The 9,459-nt window shown below is 36.4% G+C and overlaps 1 long non-coding RNA gene across 1 annotated transcript; it reads right to left on the minus strand.

Annotated features, from left to right (window-relative positions):
- Window positions 1-3,606: 3,606 nt before the first annotated feature.
- Window positions 3,607-4,422, minus strand: LOC110702834. The gene is made up of 2 exons (XR_002507591.1): window positions 4,281-4,422; window positions 3,607-3,790 (listed from the first exon to the last, which is right to left on the minus strand). It is a non-coding gene; the product is annotated as an uncharacterized LOC110702834 (long non-coding RNA).
- Window positions 4,423-9,459: the final 5,037 nt, after the last annotated feature.

A 9,459-nucleotide genomic window follows, 5' to 3' on the forward strand; every position in this document is an offset into this window, starting at 1 on the left:
CTTTCATTAAATGAATAAAAAAAAAGAAATATAGATTAGAAAATTTTATAATTCATACCACTATAGCAAGTACAATGGATGTATTCTTTCTAACTTCCTACTATATCTACAACATGTAGTCTTCAAGCAGCTAAACTTGTGCTTTAATTCACATATGAATCTATAAAAAATTAAAAAGAAAAAACAAAAACAAAAAACAAAAGTTATTAAGTAATTAATACCTACATACATTGCTAAAGTATAACGCATAAAAGGTAAGAGTGCAAACAAGATTCAATCTCGAATTTGGTAAAAAGAATCATAAAGGTAAGAGTGCAAACAAGATTCAATCTCAAATTTGGTATCAAAGCCTATAAAAGCTTACCAAATAGGTATCTTCGCTTATAGGATGTGAGTTTATACCAAACGTATAATGGACACTTGAACTACGATAGTTGACATACACTTGCATTAGATTTGGAATAATTAATCAAAAAACATTTTCATGACTTCATCTTTACCTATGGCTCGAAAAGCAGCCTCTCTCACCTCTCACTAAGACAACATTATTTGGGTCCTCTTTGTGAGACATTAAATGCCTTGGAGCTGGCACTTTTCAAGGTACACATTATATATTGTCCCCTCTCACACATTCCTCTCATATCAGTCACACATACCCAAAACAAATCAACAAACAAAACAAGAAAAAGAAACTTCTTTTCTTTTATTTAAGTTTTACCTAAGCATAAATAAAAAAAATGAAGGGTAAGTTCTTCAAAGTATCCTTAAACAAGTGCTAGAAAATGAGCAGCAAAGTTATACATTCATCAGAGTATGAATGTGAGTCTTAGCTTGCTGTCAATGGTGTTTTTGGCCATCGTTGAGTTTACAACAAGAAGCCAAAAAGTTCATCCCTAAGGATGTTCCCAAGGGTCATATGGTTAGCTGGGAATGAATGTGAACCAATAATAAAAAATTTTAAAAAAAAATGAAAATCAAACGTGAAGAAGCAGACTAACCCTAGAATTATGAAATTGAAAAACAAATCAGCGAAAAACCCTAGATTGCGAAGGATTCCGATAGATTAAGAAGACCACCTTACCTCGAAGCTGCTTCAATGGAGGTGAGAAAGCTCAGATTCGGCTTCAATGGAGAATATAGAGCACGATTCAATGGAGGCGGAGGTGCTGCTTCAATGGAGTGGGAAAGCTAGGGCAACCACTTCAATGGAGAAGGTGAAAATTCAGGACTTAGGAAAGAGAACGAAGGAAAAAACGAGAGGGAAATTAAAACAGAACATGGAAAGAAAGAAAGAAAGAAGAAAAAAAGACGCAGCCCGGTTTTTGCACCGGTTTATTAGGAACCGGTGCGAAAAGTATTTTCCCCAATCCCGCCCATTTCTTTTCCCACCGGTTTTCAAGAACTGGTGCGAAAAGTGCGCTGCGTTATTCATTTTTTCTACTATTGATAGCTTCCATGAAATGGTGAGCAATATTAATACCGGTGTGGGGGTTATTCCAGCATTTTGAAATGGATTATTCGTTTTTGTAACAACCATTAATCATCTACCCAATGGCAAGTCACATATAAATAGTGATATTTATAACCACTATCCCAAGAATCGGCAGTCAAAGACACTCTACAATTAAGTTTACTCAATTCGTCTTGTAACCGCATTTTTTACTCTAGGAAATTTTTCATGGCGGCGGAACGAACGGTTTTCCTAGAGATTCTTTTATGTTGGGGTTGTAATGCTTTGTTAATGTGACTGTTAAATGGGTCACTTTCGGAGAAAAGAAAAGGTTGGGAAATTTTTAATGTGACTGTTAAATGCTTTGTTAATGTGACTGTTAAATGCGTGTACTATCATTTTCCCTAGTTCATCCCTATCCCTCTCATAATTGTAGGTAAAGTCGTGTGGATGGAATTGGGAAATTTTTGGCTGGGTTGGATCACTAGCTGGTTTTGCACAAGTTCTCATGTGTCTACTTAAGTGTTCCTTCCCGGATTTGGATTGTGCCGAGTATGTATGACCACATGTTTTACATTTTGCTCTTGTGTGGTCTTTATTTAGGAGGAAATAATGTCATACATCACTTTTGCGGCTTTTGATATGTACCATCTCACTTTCGGTTAACCATTCCTCATGTGTGTTTGGGAATTGGGTGTTTGTAGAATCGGGGATTTGTTGGTTAGTAGTAAAACCGGAGGCATTTAGGGTATCTTGTTGGCTACCTTGGCTAGAATAAAAATTCTGTGGGTCAAAGAAATTAGGTGGGAATTGACTGAATTGTGGAAATTAGTTTGGTGGTGGAAATTGGTTTGGTGGTGGAAATTCGGGCATATTATTCATGTTATAGGGTTGAAAACCGGAAGTACCATCGTGCCTAAATTGGTCAAAGCCTAGGGGGACGTTACCGGGGTCATTGGTTGGAATGGACGGACTCGGAATTTGGGGGCTTGTTGGATTAGGTGATTCCCTAGAACTATTACCACGGACAAGTCGGGCTTTCCCCCTAGATGATGGGTTTTCGATGCAATAACAATAATAATAATTAATAACAATAATTATAACAATAACAATAACAACAATAATAATTAATAACAATAATTATAATAATAACAATAACAACAATAATAAATTAAAGATTATTTTAGATCTTACAACCGTGCTTCAACGCTTTCCACTAATTACGATTACGAACTTTTAATTTTTTTCGATATTAAGAAAAAATAATTAGAGAATGTAAGAGAATTATTAGAGAATATAAGAGATTAAGAGAAGAGATTGTGAATTTGTGATTTGGGAAGTGAATGAAATTTGGTATTTATAAGGAATTTGGGAAAATATGGTCGTTAATGGTTGTTGGGCAATGACATTATAGCCGTTTTATTGCCATTGGCACGCGGGCCGTGCCACGGGCCAGCACTGCGGGCCAAGAGGCGGGCTCGTGCCGGGCCGTGCCGGAAAAACCAATTTATGTCCGTGGCATGGCCCACGGCACGCCCGGCGACCACCGTGCAAGGTTGGGCCAGCTAGCGAGCCGTGCCGTGCCGCGTCGGAGATCGTGCCGTGCCGGGCCGTCCGCAGGCCAACCCGGCCCGTGCCTAGCTTTAGCTGCCTAGCTGGCGCCTGGTACCTTGGCTGGGCTGGCTAGCTAGCCCGCATACATATGCACGTAGCTAGCAAGCCACGCATGCAATGCGGGCTGCTGCTGCTGTTGATGTGTAGCGTATGCTAAGCGCTGCTTGGCACAAAAGCGCGCTTAGCCTCAGCACCTAGCATGCTGCAATGCCTAGTGATGCGCATGGCATCTTGAGCTAGCCTAACACTCGCATTGCTAGGCAAATGCGAGGCTACGGCTTACACTAGGCGAAAAAGATAAATGCGAGGCACCGGTTTTGAACCATTGGGGATTTGAGGGATGCCAAATCCATGAAAATTTGGCACCGGTTCAACTAAAGCATTTGGCACCGGTTAACCGGTGCTAACTACACTATTTTTTTAAAAAATTTAACTACAATTGGCACCGGTTACCCGGTGCCAATTATGCCTTCAAACAATAATAAAAAAAATTGTTATTTCAGCATACAATTTATTCATCAATCCAATTTCAGCATACAATCTAAAACAAGAAATCGAACAAGGCTATATTCATCAAATAAATTGTTATTTTACAATTTATTAAAAAAAAAACAGAAAAATTGCTGAATTTGTAATTTTACAATTTACAACCCAGAAACTTCGAACTTCAAACTCAGCAAATTCACGACCTTCAAACCGAAAATTAAAAAATCAGAAACTTCAAACCTGCATCAATTAAAACAATAAAATCAGATAACAATTCTACTAACAACATAAAAAATCAACCCAAAAGAAGATAAATCACTCAAATTCAACCCCAAAAAAACCACCACAAAATCGAACAAAAATCGAACAAATAAACCCCAAAAAAATCGAAAATCAATAGAACAAATAAACCCAAAAAATCGAACAAAAATCGTTCAAATAAACTCCTTAAAAATGAACGATTAACCCAGATAAATTCAACCAGAAAAACAAAAAATAAATAGAACAAATAAACCCCTAAAAAATCGAAAATAAATCGAACAAATAAACCCAAAAAATCGATCAAATAAACCTCTTAAAAACGAACGATTTGCACAAATACACCCACACAGATTCAACCCACAAAACCCAAAAACCTAGAATCGTGAAAAACCCAAAAATCGTGAAAAACCCAGAAATCATGAGAAACCCAGCTAAAATCGTGAAAAACCCAAAACCCAGAAATCCTAACCTCAAATTTCTGATTTTAGGCGGCGGCGATGTTTGTTGTGGTTGATGGTGACGGCTTGGTTGTTGTGCTTGGTTGGAGAGAGAAGAACAGAGATGAGAGGGATCAAAGAAGAAGAACGAGAATTAGAGAAGAGATGAAAGAGAAGCACGACAAAGAAGAAGAACAGAGATGAGAGAGAAGAAGAGATCGAGATGAGAGATGAGAGATGAGAGATGAGAGATAAGGAATTGAAAGAGAGAGGCATGCATTTTATTTCAGAGAGCTAAGAGAGAATGAAAAACAATTTGAAGAAGAAATGAAGGAGTTATGTAAAAATAATGAATTAAAATTAAACTCGGCTTTTTTGTTGTTTTAAATGGTACCGGTTCGAACCGGTGCTAATTACAATAATTGGCACCGGTTTAAGGCGAACTGATGCCAACTCTCTTCCATAGTATTTTTTAATTTTTTTTTTTTAAGTTGTCACCGGTTTGAACCGGTGCTAATTACAGAATTTGGTACCGGTTTTAGTTCGAACCGGTGCCAACTCTCAATTTTTTACTCCCGCCCATTTCTTTAGGCACCGGTTTTCAAGAACTGGTGCTAAAGGGGGGTGCCTATTTCATTTTTTCTACTAGTGTTAGTTCGTAATACTCTAACGAATCATTTAATCCTTCGGATTAATTCGTCGTCTCGGATCGGTTACTCGATTGGGTGTGACCCGAAGGGTTCAGTCAAGATTAAGTTGTAATATTAATTACACATTAATATTACTGATCGGAAGCGGCCTCCACCTAGGCATTCCGATCACTTGACCTCACTGAAGAATCAGCTTTCTAATAATTTTGAACCCTCTATCGGAATAATACACTTGTTGGAAGGACACCATTCCTTTCAATCTCCCACTTGTCCTTCCGGACAAGTGTGCAATTAGTGCATAGCCCTTTTCCTATGTCGCTTAATGTCTCTTCATGAATTATATGGTAAGATACTTCGTCATCCTTATCACGTCCAGAAGTGTTTCTCGATTCCCGAGTTTGACTGTCAATAAACATATGATTTCTAAAATCCATCTGAGCACGACCATGCATTTTCACAGTCTCGCTCTTCGAGAGGCCTTGTAAACAACAAAGACATATTCCCTATTATTAATAGAGGGGACATTCCGAGTTTTATACTGTAAGCTTCCCTTACTAAGAGGACCTAGTCGCCTGAGTGTTGCCGTTATAATCCCCATTTACGGCAGACGTTTGACAACATCAAAATGACTAGTACTCAAACAAGAGAACTTGTAATACTCATGGTCGAGGAAAAAGGTTCCTATAGCTATAATGAGAAATATACTTATGACGATTCATTATCTCTTAAAGTGTTCTCGTAGGTCGATCCGGTACAGTTCCAAACTTGTACCTGTGCAAATGATTTATGACTATCATGTCCTTGTAGCACAAGAAACTGTGATATAAATCATACTACACACTAATCTCAAGTGGTTATTAATCGTCCATCGTTTAAATGACCTTGATTAGGGATAATTTTCGATTAAAATATTCAATGTTCACTTAACAGGTGTTTCTTTATCCAAGACATGGTCTTGATACCCTGTTTTGAATATTCTCAGAAATCGAATGGACACATTATTTAATTCTAAACCACAATTAAATAGTTTGTGGAATTATATTAGTAAAATTTTATTCCACTATGAAACTTCCAAATGTTTCATCTTATGATAAATGGTTTTCCCGAAATGTTTTAAGAGTAACACTCTTCACAAAACATTTATAGAATTCACAGCCATATTTAATATGCTTGATTTCTTTCATGCAATTCTGGTGAATGTTTTCGTTCACTTATTGCATAGGTTTAGCTATTATTACTTTGCAAATCTTAGCATCTTCATTATCAAACAATTTCATAATAAGATGATAAAATTTTGAGAGTGTTATGGATCATATGTGATTTAGGATTTATTGTCCAAGTGATGGCTCCCACTCATTTGCATGACTTGAGATCTTTCAACTTGACAACCTACAATCAACGTTCGATAACGAACTTTCCATTAAACACTTTCTTGTTATTGCCTTCTAGGCAACAATATTCTCAACATATATTTTAGTAGACATTCTGATGGTGCGTTGCTCAGATTTCATTCCAAACGGCTCACAATGATTTGGGAGACCCTAATCACTTGTGATTATGGAAATTTACCTTAAATTTCTGCACATTATACATGGATGCGCGTCCATGTTACCATTCTCAAGCCACAACGCATTCTAGCTCGCGCTTATAAACGGCTTCCTTATTAAGGATCTAATACTTGCTAAAGATGTGCATGCAACATCAATTTTCAAATTACATTTGTTTCCATACGTCAAGAACTTATCCCTTCTACTTATCCAAGTACTTTGGATGTTCTTGATCATAATTTAACGATCCATTACTTAGATTGAAATTGATTGGTATTTGATACTTCGGCTCTAAGCATGTAAGTTGAGTGACGATTCCATATTATAGCACACATGATGGTTTCAATTGTAGAACTACTCCCAATTTATTCCATTCTTGTGACCTTTTAGCTCATCCAGATTCACCGTGTCTTGCTAAATTGTTTGCTATATGATACGGTTGAGAGTCTCTGCTAGAGTCCTCTTTGATTGATTTAGTATTAGACTAGCTTATACTTAGTTCAAACATCTACTTAGTTTTATACATATGGGTTGAAAGCCTTTCAAAGTCCTTCATGTTTAACACGGTAAATTCCTCTACACGTTTTAACATTTCATTAAGTCTATCCAATAGATCTTAATTCCCACTATGTACTAAGTATCGCCTTTTTCTTGGTCCATTGTCAAAATCTTTTCAAATCTAAGCATTTAGCATTTGTCAGTCATTTCACAATAGAGTTTGTAAACTTCTTGTTGGACCATACAAGATTGACTCTTGCTCCCACTAAACTACTTGTTCATAAGAATTTCTATGATTCTCCATAAGCCAAACCTTTTATTAACTTTATGAGAATACATGTTCAAATTCCTACATGCAATTCTTCACTTAATCCCACAATGGATTTCTTGAGCTTGCTTTCAAATCTAGCATTATTTATATTCTCAAAACCCTCAGACTATTTCCATAGTCTCTTCCTAAAATCCCATTTTAAGAAGGCAGTTTCGTTATCTATTTTACCATATTTTATATCCGCATTTTTGCTAGAATAATCACGAAAAGACTTAAGCGTTCCGATTAGTGAATAGGATTTTTTTAAAATCAACATCGTGATTTGATTGTATCCTTTTCAACCAATCTAGCTATGTATGCATTATGCATTTCACATTTGTTAGTTTTCTCCTTGAAAACTTATTTGCGAATGATGGGTCTTTCACCCTTCATTCAAATGAATCAAGTTCCAAACATGATTTACAAACATGGAGTCTATTTCGGATTTTATGGCCTCTAACCATTATTCGGAATTTGGATTTGTCATAGCTAATTTACAAGACACTATTCCCTCACCATCCAATGGTGAATAGTATGCTTGTAAGTCTTAGGTTTATTTCTAACTTAATAGAAATTTTAGGATTCAATCCAAGCCTTTGGTGAATTCTATACCTATACGGGATAATTGCATCAAACACTGAGTTTCAAGGTGCTTTTAAAGCCCTTTGATTATATTGATCTTACTCCACCACTTCTAAAGTTTTGTGAGTATTTAATTCTCATTTAAGGCACTTGTAAAGTCCTTTGAGTATTCTTTATCAATCATTCTCATGAAGCCCTTCTAAAGTCTTCCGAGATTCTCAGTTTTATTTTGTTGCTAATCTTGATGGTCATCGAGTTCATTTTCCTGCCACTTGTCGTTTTGGAAATGTATTACTTTCCAGAAAGACACCACTTAGAGCAACAAATACTATGTTCTCAATTAGGTTGTGGAAGTAATGCCCGTAGTCTCACTTGAATACTCACAAAGAGACATGTATATTGTCTTTGGGTAAAAGTTCGTTGTGTAACAAACAAGTAGCTCCTTCTCGAGCTACCTTAGTCTTTATTGAGCCACTTAGCTCCCACTGAGTCAATGAACTCCCATTGAGCTAAGAGCCCTAGACATATACTTGAAAAGACGTTAGAAACTATTTCTACCCAAAACTGAATATGGTGTCCTTTCATAGCTTCGACGATTTTTCTGTTTAGTGTAACATTAGTCATTTGTGCAAATCTTTAAGAACTTTATAGGAAGGGATGTGATCCATCCAAATGGCATCAAGGTCTTCGTCAAGACATACTATATTCTTTGTGGAGCTCATTATGAAATTTCAATTTCATAACTTTGATATGATCACTCTTGGCTCAAGCAAACATCGCTCGATCTAATCTAGACGTTTTGATATCTTACCAAGTCGATTCTATACTTCACTGAAAATTTGAGCTACTCAAGGTCTCGTTTGTTCACATTTGATGATGTAGCCACATTCATTCAAATACTTGTGAGACGTTGAAGTAATGGAATACTCTTTAGCTTTTAGAGTCAATTGCCTATGCCAAGCATAATAGCTCCTTTCTTTGTCGATTTCAACAAGTAAGACTTGCTTGTCTTAGAACGATTCTGAATCGATCAAATATCAAGAGTCTATATAATAGAGCCTTGAGTATGTTCTTGTCGATGTGACATTGCTAAAGATGTTTGGAACAAAAATCATGTCCAAGACTTGAACCTTGTGAGTTTTAATGTTAGGGAAATTTTTGTTTATAATCTAGCATTCTTGACTCATGGCTTAGACAACCATGCCACTCAAATAAAACCCGCAACTATTGCTCTTTTATTGAATGTGAGTCTTTCCGTGTGTAAATGGATCGTTTGCTGATTATGGAACACAATAACCATTATTCGTTCCAGCCTTGGCTTCAAAAGGACTTTAAACAAAACAAGTGACCTTAGAACTGATGTAGCACTACTTGCTTCATTCTAAGCTTGTAAGTCAATAACTTAGCTTGTCTTCAATGGTTTGAGGTCACTTTCAAAGTGGAACACTCAAGCAGTATCCAATACTTATGAAGATAACGAATTGGTAAGTTGACCATAATAACATGAACTCATGGGTAGAAAAGGAATCTTATTCCTTTCTTTATTACGTATATCCTATATTTTCTATCATACACCATCTCATAACTTAAGAATAATTTCTTTAAGTGCCTTGACTTTTACACT

The sequence above is a fragment of the Chenopodium quinoa genome, unplaced genomic scaffold (assembly GCF_001683475.1).
Source record: "Chenopodium quinoa cultivar QQ74 unplaced genomic scaffold, ASM168347v1, whole genome shotgun sequence".
Classification (NCBI taxonomy): Eukaryota; Viridiplantae; Streptophyta; class Magnoliopsida; order Caryophyllales; family Amaranthaceae; genus Chenopodium; species Chenopodium quinoa.